The 7,096-nt window shown below is 39.1% G+C and overlaps 1 protein-coding gene across 2 annotated transcripts in view; it reads left to right on the top strand.

The window, feature by feature from the left end:
• The window catches only part of SOX5 (SRY-box 5), a 404,814-nt gene that overhangs the window by 382,084 nt on the left and 15,634 nt on the right, over positions 1 to 7,096 (top strand). The window lies entirely within an intron of this gene.

Genomic DNA, 7,096 nt, shown 5'->3' with positions numbered 1-7,096 from the left:
AGCAGGAAAGCAATTTTCCCCAGTGCTGCTCAACAGTATGCATCAACTGTAACTTGGAAAGCCTCTTCAATCTTTATAATCTCTGTGTGTGTGTGTGTGTGTGTGTGTGTGTGTGTGTGTGTGTGTGTGTGTGTGTGTGTGTGTGTATAAGGGTGGAGGAGGAGTTAGTATGAAGACATCTGTCTGTTAGCAACTAGATGTAAAACATCAGTTCACTTTCATAAAGTACTGAATAGCTCTGAGATGATTTGTTTAAAGGGGTGGTATGAGATGATTTAGATTTGTTAGAGGAACCGGATAGGAAGGCTAAGTTGGTTCTGTTGATGGTAAGATACTGTTATACAAGTTAAAAGGGATTAGACTGGTTTCAGGTATACGATGTGATTAGACTAGGGACTTGGGCAATAATAGTTTTGGTCTGCCTTTAAATTTATAATGGGCCTGATTAAACCTGTCTTTAAATAATCAGCTTAAAAAATCTACAAGATCATTTTGAATGGCCCTTTTTATATAGAAAGTACAAAGAAAGCTTGATGTTTTCCCTCTTAACTGATTGTTTTGGATAACAACCTCCGACAGCACGCTGCTAATTCATTCTACTTAAAACAGGCGCTTGAGCTGGGCTGACATTTTATGCAGTCTCTGGGGATCCTGGTTGACATTTTAAAGGGCTTCTAAGCATTTTATAATACCCTAAAATCTGGTTTTAATAATCCATTCTGCTGAAATTGTTAACATAAGGAATCACCTTTTACTGTTTGGTGCTAGATCAGGGAGATATGGGGACATCTTTTTCTGATTAGATATACAGTAGTTGGAATAAAATGTGTAAATTCATTACAGATCCTGTAGAGGTGACAGACAGCATAGCTGACTCCAAACTCTTTACTGTTTTGCTGCCAGATATAGGAAGAAATTAGGTTTGAAGGCAGTGAAAGAAGTTGCTCCTTTTTCTTCCCAGCATCACATTTATTTTTTTTCTAACCTTCCTCCTCTGCAATGGAGAGGGATGCCCTGATGTCCTCCTTCTTGACAGAAATGTTACAAAGGTCTTCCCTCAATTGCGAAAGGCCAGTCTTTTGAAGTCAGCAGGGAGCTCTGCTGACTTCCCTGGCAAAGGGTGACTAGAAACTTACAGATCAGACAAGTATTTGGGTCTCCTTCTGAGAAACCTACAATTTTTCTTTAGTGCTTTTTTTAAAGCACGGCTGCTACTGACTGCGGTCAGAGATCTGCATTGCTATTGAAAATGGCTCAGATAGGGTTGTCAGTGAGCAGGGGTCATTTTTATAGTGAAATGAGGAGGTGTCCTTCTTAGCATTAGAATTCTCTAGGGATTATGTTTGACACTGCGGAATTATGTTTTGAGCATAAAAATTAGATGCATGGATTTGTCACTAAATTCATCTGTGCATACGCTTGTCATCCATCTGTTCAGTGCAACTTAAAGTTGCAGTAATGATTTTATTTTTTTAGTAAATTGTTTAAAACATAAAAAATCATCTGTTGGATCTCTTTAGTTTATTTAGGGATTAATTTATTGTTCAGAAATTTTTGTAAATATTTTAATTGATTTTAGAAAGAGATGAACAGTTTACATAAGGTGATTAAAACAGATAAAAAGTTACCCCCCCAAAAAATTTCTACTCCATTTATTCTTCATATGTACAAGCACATTTCTAAAATAATTCATGCAGGCACCTGGCATAGGGAATTTCAACCCAAGCAGCAGAAAGTTTGGCACAGTTATAAATGACTTAAAATAGGTTTTTAAAACGGAAACTGTTCGGTTAAACTTATCTCTGGGCAATGCTAACAGCCCTCCCCATATCTCCATGGATGCACAGACCTGGATGTGCACATGTCTGCTTCTATATGTAGATGCTACTTCAGTGCTGATGATGAGGTTGATTGTTGATGGTAGCTTTGATTCTGCAGCTGAAATCTTGCATGCATCCCCCTGAACCTGTACAGGCCTCCCACTGACTTCACTTACATCCCCTGGGCAGAATCAGGAGACACAGGTCTTAACACAAGTATCAGGGTCAGATAGACTTTAGAAGCTCATCATTCATCCTGAGACCTACTGAAACTCACCAGATTTTGCACATTAATAAGTAAGCAAATAAAAATGATAAACAGAAAATCAAGACTATCAAAAAATCTTTTTATTTATTATGACAAAATTAGTTTAGTTTTAGTTATTTACAGTATTTCAATACACACTAGTAAATGAACTTTAGTGTATTTTGTAAAAACAATAAAGTTATAGTAATAGGAGGCATCATTTCAGGAGGCAGCTATTAAATATTTGCTAGGAAGAGAAGTGAGACTGCCAGGATTTTTTCACTATTTAGTTTGCAGCTTAGGAAGGAAAAATAACAATGGCATTTATGTATAAATGTTGTATGTGCAACTGTATGTATAAATATTACAAATCAAAATTCAGTAGTTATGGCCCTGAGCTGACTAAGATTTATACATATTCTTAACTTTATCCAGTGTGAGCAGTTCCTAGACAGGGGTTTGTCTGCCCAGATCTCCTTGCAGAGCTTGTGCTGCAGGAATTTATCAACACAGTAAAGGACAGTGAATAAATGTTATGTGTGGACAGAACTCTGTCATGACAATGTAACAAAACTGATTTTATTTTATATTTGTGTCTAAATAGACACTCCGCATCCCTGACAACTCAACTCCTACTCAGTGTATATAAAGTAATTCATGTGTGCATAGTTTTGCAGGACTGGGCCTGTTTTAATTATTCTGTTAAACTTTTCTAGGATCTTTTAATTTTAATTCTTGCCCTGTGATGGCATATTATAAATATTAAATCTAATTTTTGATGTGTATCCTGTTAACCACAACTCTGTTTTGATATCAAGATATTTATTGTTTTAGTAAATACAAAATGAAAAAATGTTATTTGTTTAATTTGTTGGGGGAGGCCAAGATATTTCTGTGTAATTCTAAGTTTATCTAACAGTAAGTCATTTCATATTGTAAGACACTGGAAGTTCGCTAGCAGGGCAAATTGTCACCAATAATTGCGCATAGGAATGCCAGGCTGTTTATGTATATCCACCTTAAACTTGTGTTTTTAATTTTTTTTTACCCCTTCTGTTCTTTCTATTGATACATGTATGTACCTCTGAAGTCTCACACAGCCTAACTTTTTGAACCAGAGTCTGGTATAGCTTGTGGTATTCTTTCTCTTGTCTGACATTTAATATTAATTTTGCTCAAAGTCTGTGAGGTTTCTGCCTTTATTATTTATAAAAGAAAACTGTTTGTCAGCAGAAACTCTTGTTTTAAAAGCAACAGGAGCTAAAGCAGTTTGTGATTTGAGGCCTCTAGATTCAAATAAATTGTATCACTTCTTCACAGTTAAGCAAAGCTACTGTGCTCTGTAAGGAATAGATTCTGAGAGCAAATTCACATCTTCATAATCCTGCCACCTGTTACAGGATGCAGCTCTGACGCTTCAAATATGTCACCAGCCACCTTGAGCCCTGCTTACTTTACTTTTCATCATGGCTTTCATTCCGATTTATGGAGATTCAGCAGAAAGGGTACTCTATACTCTGGCAGTTTCCAGTTGTTTATCCCTGCATCAGCTAAACCTGCTCGCATCTAACAGGCAGCAGCAAGGAGATAGATATAGAAACTCTGTGACACATTTAGTAGTCATTTCCCTGTAGAAAAGTCATTCCATGGTGGCTACTGCTCGGGAACAACCAAGCTGCTTTCCAAGATTTTTAAGGCCCAGCTAGACAAAGCCCTGGCTGGAATGATCAGGTTGGGGATGGGGTCCTGCTTTTGAGCAGGGGGTTGGACTAGATGACCTCCTGAGGTCCCTTTCAACCCTAATTTCTGTGATTTTGTGATTCTAAGATCATTTATGTAAAAGGTTGTTTCCTTGCTCTTCCTCTGAATGAAGACATTATTTTCCTTAAATCCGTTATCTTGAGATGTGAAGTCACATGAGAGCAATGTTCAGCCTGCAGGTTGTTGGCCTTTCAGAAACCCAGGCTGCAGTCTGGAATGGAGAACACCGAGGAGCTCACTCAGTCTGTGGGATCGGTCTTCCCAGGGCCTCTTTTCAGAAGAAATCAGGCTGTTTTCTTCTTTACAAAGACAGAACTATGCTCTTTGTATCTGAAGACACTCTTGGGGGCACAGTGTGAGTAATAGCATGAGCTAAGTGAATAAAAAAAAAGGAAAGTACTGACAATCAAATATGACATTATGAATCCATTATTTTGAGAAATGATTTAAACTATTTTTTTCCCAATAGGAAAATGGACTATTTTCCAAACAACTTTTCCTTATGGGGCACATGTTTCAAAGCTTAGTCTATCTCAGCTGCCTAGAATGGATCTTGTCCTGAAGCAATGCTATCATTGATTGAATAATAGACACTGGATAATGTATTGAGTGAATCTTGCTTTATTGTTTCAGTGCTTTATCTATTTTTAAAAATAATGTCAGTTTATGGATTCCATGATTTTTTTTAATGAAATACTTAATTTCCATAATTTTCACCCAACTTGTGTATTAACACAGACAGGAAATAAATAGTGAAGCACTAATATTTTTTGTTTATACATTCATTGCCCTCATGGTTATCTCTGACTGCTAGTTTATCATGTAGAAACTGCTCTTTTAATCCTCTGGGTTCTTTTTAATAACACATTTTTTTTAGATAGAATCTTTCATCTAAATGAACTGGACTCTGGCTTGGTACATGCAACAAGCTGTGAAGGGCTCCAGGCTTGGCAATGCAGAGCCCTAGCTCCATGATAGCACAAGGACTGCAATAGCTGTAACACCATAACCCCACACCATAACTCTGCCCTTCTCCACCCTGACCTCAAATGTCAGAATGGTAGAAGGACACTTACCTTCCAGGCCAAGGCCCAGCCATAGAGCACATGGACAGCAGTAGACCCCTCTGTTACTTACACCATCAGGGTATATAGGACTGCAGATGGGAGAGGAAGGCCTATTATAATTGTCGTGGAAACACACGCAGCATACTTTTGGGTCAGGTCAGCAGAAGCTTTTATTTAAAAGAAACTATAGCTGTAGGGGGGATTCCAAAGTGACATGGATCTCCCAAGCACTTGGAAGGGGTCCCCCCCAAGAGCAAAATCAGGAGGCTTATATACTTTTTAACAGTTGCTTATAACTCACGTGATCATATAGTGAAATTAGCATGAAAAGCGGCTATAACATTATTTCATTATTTCTTTGTTGTAATCAGGATGGGAACTAATGGGGGAGGCGAGGTTAGTTTACAAACCTCCTTCTTGCACCTGCAAATCAGAGTTGTACATACTTTTTGCTATCTTCAAGGCCGCGGTGAGCGAAGCAGTTGCAGAGGAGTTATAAAGAACAAACACTTTCTCTTATCTGTTCTACTATACAGAGCCAGCAATTCTCCACAAAGCGGTTATGTCATCTTATAACTAAAATAGTCAAAGTTTAAGGCATATATTTTTTCTGATTCCACAGTTCCCCCCCCTTTGAGACTATTTAGTCTCACTTTATCCTTAAATTTTTATTCTCATGAGCCCCTCTATTTTATCATGCAGCCTTTTATGTTTTTTTTTAATCTGCTCACACTTTTGTAATACCATTATTTTAGACTCTGCTGTGGGTTTTTTTGCCTTGCTAAAGCTTCTCCTGCTGGCTTTCACGCAGCAGAGGATCAGTTGCACTAAGACATAAAACATTATCAGAACTATCAAGACAAACAATATTCCATACAGGATTTTCTTGCCAAGGGCCCCGGAATCTGGGAGCCAGGAGGTTAGCCAAGACCACATTTCTTTTAGACCCCAGTCAGTATTTTTTAAGGCCACTTGATGTAAGTCCCTTAACTGATTTCGGATTTTATGGATGTCAGTTTCGATTTGCATGTCCTGATTGACATAGACACAACAGGTGGAGTTTACTAAGGCACATACTCCTCCCTGGGATACCAATAGGTAATCTAGGGCTACGCGGTGTTGTATAGTTACTTGTGAGATCTGGGAGATCTCTTCTTGCAGAGCCTGAATTGCATCCGCAGTGGCATTTCCCATAGCTTCCATTGTGGCTGAAATGTTAATTATGGCTAGTTCCAATTCTCTTACTCCAAGCCACGGTATGAAGGTTCTCACAAATTGATGGAACCCTGTGTTTCTGGTAGCTAAGGGGTTAACCGCCCTTTTCATGTGATGGTTGAAATTTTTTACTTGTTCCAGATATATTGTACTATGCATTTCAAAACCAGGGATAACACGTCCAAGAGTGCATGCCCCCACCCAATTCCAGGGCAAGATTTTATGAGCCCTGTTTCCGCAGAGCCAGTAAAGGCCTGGGGCAGAAAGGGTACTCAAATCTCGACAGGTGTTGTGCCATATCCGGCACTTTCGATTAATATGCATCGTATAGGACGGACCACGTTCAGCTGTTATCCTGCTGGACCGAGATATATTACAAGAAGTAAAATTGGAGTCAATGTAAAATTCCGATCTGTTTGCAATGAGAGCAACATGAGGTTCCTTAGAAAAGTTGTAGACCATGAATCCTGTACAATTGAGAGAGGGTACATTACCCAACAGGATTCCACTGGTGCTATTGGGGCTATAATCTAGAGTAGTTAGGCAATGAGGGTAGTGTCCTACAGGTGTGGCTTTATTATAAGCTCCGGTGTTGTTGGATCTGTAACAGAAAGGCGCCTCTACTCTTGGGGAGATTATCCAGTTAGCAGGGGCGGCCCTCCATTCTTTAGGAGCGGACCGATGGGCAGCTAACGAGTAGTGTCTAACGAAGCCGCCGTTTATTGTTCCCCATTGCCGGAGGGATATTGGTACTCCGATCATTGGGATTCCTTGTTGTAGGTGCGCTGGGCTGTGAGAGCATATCCAGCAGTCACTTTTATTTCCAGCTTGAGCCACCGTACGGGAGATCTGCAAGTACAAATTTTTCTCCCACCCCCCTTGGGTGATACTGAGATACCCAAGTGTGATATATAAGGATATCAGTGCCATTTTTAGATACAGGAGGGACAAAGAATTTTAACAACAAACATAACCAGCACCAGAAA

The sequence above is a fragment of the Alligator sinensis genome, unplaced genomic scaffold (assembly GCF_000455745.1).
Source record: "Alligator sinensis unplaced genomic scaffold, ASM45574v1 scaffold1024_1, whole genome shotgun sequence".
NCBI lineage: Eukaryota > Metazoa > Chordata > Crocodylia > Alligatoridae > Alligator > Alligator sinensis.
This window is presented reverse-complemented; position numbering and strand designations above follow the sequence as displayed.